General features: G+C 45.8%; 1 pseudogene; it reads left to right on the top strand.

The window, feature by feature from the left end:
- Positions 1-602: 602 nt before the first annotated feature.
- On the top strand, positions 603-1,597 carry LOC100759335 (annotated as a pseudogene).
- Positions 1,598-4,203: the final 2,606 nt, after the last annotated feature.

Genomic DNA, 4,203 nt, shown 5'->3' with positions numbered 1-4,203 from the left:
CTGCTGGATTACTGCTGCAGCATCTCAATTTACATCCGACTTCATCATCTTCTGGTTATTCTCTACACAGCCACTGAACACTTTCAAAATGCACACCTCCTTAAAAACCTTCATTATCTTTAGAATAAAGTTTGACTCTCAGCTTACTCTGGGAGACATTTTAGAACATAGCCCTGGTCAATTCCTTCAATGCCCAATGTCTAAAATTTAGGATTCTAGTTAATCTCCTTGCTTGACTAAAACACATAGCACTCCCCCAAGCTCTGTTTTCCTTTTTAAGGAGGAAGAAACTAGCATAAGCACAACATTTTTCTAGAATCTTCCACAACTCTAGCTGCTAGCTACCCAGAATTCCATTCTTTTAGGATCCTATACCCTAAAATGAGAAACTAAATATAGTGAACATTTTTTTTTATGAGTCAGGCACTTTAATGCATCCAGTTCATCCTCTCAACTCTGAGGTATCATCATCTCCATTTCTCAAATAAGAAAATAATGACAATGATAAATAACCTGAGCAAGTCATACAAGTACTAAGAGAGGGTAGGGAGGCAAACCCTAATTTCTCTGGGCACCAGTGCCAGCCTCGTTCCTGACACACAATGGAGAAGGTTGGAGTGAACGGATTTGGCCGTATTGGGCACCTGGTTATCAGGGCTGTCTTCAATTCTGGCAAATAGGACATTGTTGCCATCAATGACCCCTTCATTGACCTTAACTACATGGTCTATATGTGTTCCAGTATGACTCTACCCATGGTGAGTTCAAAGGCACAGTCAAGGCTGAGAATGGGAAGCTTGTTATCAACGGGAAAGCTGTCACCATCTTCCAGGAGCCAGATCTCGCCAACATCAAAAGGGGTGATGCTGGTACCGAGTATGTGTGGAGTCTACTGGCATCTTCACCACTATGGAGAAGGCTGGGGCCCACTTGAAGGGCGGGGCCAAGAGGGTTATCATCTCCACCCCTCTGCTGATGCCCCCATGTTTGTGATGGGTGTGAACCATGAGAATTATGACAACTGCCTCAAGATTGTCAGCAATGTTTCCTGCACCACCAACTGCTTAGGCCCCCTGACCAAAGTTATCTATGACAACTTTGGCATTGTGGAAGGGCTCATGACCACAGTCCATGCCATCACTGTCATCCAAAGGACTATGGATGGCCCCTCTGGGAAGCTGTGGTGTGATGGCCGTGGGGCTGCCCAGAACATCGTCTCTGCATCCATTGGTGCTGCCAAGGCTGTGGGCAAGGTCATCCCCAAGCTGAATAGGAGGCTCACAGGCATAGCCTTCCATGTTCCTACCCACAGTGTGTCTGTCGTAGATTTGACATGCTGCCTGGAGAAAGCTGCCAAGTATGAAGACATCAAGAAGGTGGGGAAGCAGGCATCTGAGGGCCCACTAAAGGGCACCCTGGCCTGCACTGAGGACCAGGTTGTGTCCTGTGACTTCAACAGTGACTCCCACTCTTCTACCTTTGATGCTGGAGCTGGCACTGCTCTCAATGATAACTTTTTAAAGCTCATTTCCTGGTATGACTATGATACAGCAGTAGGGTGGTGGACCTCATGGCCTACATGACCTCCAAGGAGTAAGAAGCCACCTCTGGACATCCACCCCCAGCAGCAAAAGAGAGGCCCTGGCTGCTGAGCAGTCCCTGTCCAACTCAGGCCCCACACTGATCATCTCCCTCACAGTTTCCATCCCTGACCCCCAGAATAACAGGAGCTTAGGGAGCCCTACTCTCTTGAATACCATCAATAAAGTTCACTGCACCCATAAAAATTTTGTTGAGGCTTAATGCAGGTGAAATACTTTACATAAGGTAATTTATCTATTCCTTGCAACATTTTCAAATAGGAAAACTACAAATCCCAGAATGTAGTTTCTATGAGCTCATACAGCTAGTAAATGGGTTTGAATTTCCCCACCTATATCCTTATTAGCTTCTACCCAACATCAGTAAACAGCATTTTATAGCTGACAGACCTAATCAGAGGCAAATCAGGATTAGAACCTAGCTTCCTGCCTCTAGCAGAATCTATTCTAGTATTCGCTGGGGTGCTGAGTAGAATCCAGGAACCTTAACTTTTTCCTATTTGTAACCATTTCTGAAAATTAGCCTAACTTTTTGGAGGGGTAATACTAGGAGTTAGACACAGGACCTTGTACATGGTAGGTCAGTGCTCTGTCATTAATCTAATTTCCTGCACTAGCACTACTTCTGAAGAACTCAACTGACCTCCAAAGTGTTTCACCTCTGGCTCCTGGTGACTTCAGTAGCCTTCTGCTGGTGCCTACTATTTGGCATAGTCCTTTTACCTAATTTCCCAACAGTCTTTGCTCTGACTGTATCCACAGACTCAGGAACTGATCTTCAACATCCCATTTCCCTCTGCTCCTTGCAGTTTTCTCATCCTCGGCAGAGAGGCCCCCATCTGTTAGGTCAGCTCCAGCAGCCCTCCTTCATGATTCAGTCACGATCAAGGCCTCTCAGCAATGCTTCTTAGAAGTCTTGTTAAGGAAGAGCTGTCATTCTACTCATTCCTTTGCTTTAGCCTTTGCTCTGCAGCTATCACTGGTACAAGGATGGCAGGCTTCCTTCCTCTCAGGCTCCAGTCAGAGTAGTAGTCTTTCTAGTTACTTCCTTTCCCACAGTCAATTAATTACACTTGTATATTAGGACATTCTTTTCAGAATGGTTTTGTTGTCATATACCCTAAATTTCTGGGATGGTGACAAAATACGTATGGAATTAATGGGACATCTAGTGAATATCAGAATCTTTAGTGGAGAGTCAGGGGTGGGGTGGGGAATGCTACCTAGCAAGGTAGGAAATCACCACGGAGTCCTGTGATGCTGAGCAGAGAGTTTAAAAGGACAGCCAGCATCTTATTTCACGAGTGACAGGTGACAGAAGATCTTCCCAGAAAGGAGTGGGAGGTATGCATTTAGACACAGAAAGAAGGGCCAACAGTTACAGACAGAGGAACATGACTGATGGCATTTAGTGGAGAACTGACAGGAATAGCAGGATATACATACATACGTACAAACACACACACATAACCACCTGAGTAGAAGGACCCTCAGGACATTAGGGCAAAAATCCCAATCAATCCTAACAGTCTGAATAGCATTTAAACATTTTTTTCAACCATTGGTATCCTTCTTGTGAACATCTCTAGCATGGGAAACACCTAATCTTAGGAAATAAAGATTTTGGAGGTGTGTGCCAAAGTCGGTTAAACTGCTGTTCATTTTCAGTAAATATAGGTAAATCTCAACATTTGTTGAATGCCTACTATATGTCAGATGTTGTAGACATGGGTCTGTAGATATAAATAATTCACAAGTCTTGCCTCTTGCTTTTGAGTGTACAATTTCATGAGGAACACGAGTGTGTGAACATGCAAATAAAATAGAGGAAGTAAAGGCTGATAGACACAGAAAGAGACGTGCAACACTGGGCAGAACATCAGGGAACTCTTCACACATCAAGGCAACATCTAAACTGGGCTTTAAGGGTGTTGGGGAGTTGGAGAAAGATAGATGGAAGGGGTCACAAGAGGGACAGGAAAGGGGTGTTCAAGGCTTGCCAGTTTCCAAAGTCAAGAACTACGCAAAAGAGGGTGGAGCGGAACTCTCAAGGGATTTTCCAGCTTTGCTGAGGGATGTGGATTTGATCCCAGGGTGCCCAGGAGGCCTGTGGAGGGTTTTAAACGGAAATAGCTCACTCACTTTTTGTCTATCAAAAAGCCCTGAAGGAGAGATGCTACAGCATCGGGTTGGCAAGAATGTGGGGATAAGAGGCGCAAGAAATGTGACCAAGAAGTAAAGCCCTGCACTATCTGGATTAAGGCAAAAAATAAAGTTCAGAATGCCGCGTGAAGGTCTCCTCTTGTATCCTTTTTCATCTCTGGTGGGCAAGAACCAAAGCGGCTCACTCTCGTTTGGCTCCACCGAGTGTGGGAGCGAGGCCGTCTCGTTACCCGTCTTCCTAGACAGGGAAACTGAGGCCTAGTGTCCCCAGGTAGGAACACAGAGGAAAAGAGAACCGATCCCGCCACCGAAGAAGGGATCCCAGATCACGTGCATTCCTCCGAGGTCCCGGGGCCTGCCCCACTTCTTCACCATCCCCAAGGGGCCGACTTTGCTATGGAAACAGTCCTCCCACCCTCCTCCGCGCCTAAGGCTTCTC

Source organism: Cricetulus griseus, chromosome 3 (genome assembly GCF_003668045.3).
Source record: "Cricetulus griseus strain 17A/GY chromosome 3, alternate assembly CriGri-PICRH-1.0, whole genome shotgun sequence".
NCBI classification, from domain to species: Eukaryota; Metazoa; Chordata; class Mammalia; order Rodentia; family Cricetidae; genus Cricetulus; species Cricetulus griseus.
Note: the sequence above shows the minus strand (reverse complement) of the source record. Positions and strands in the feature narration are given on the sequence as shown.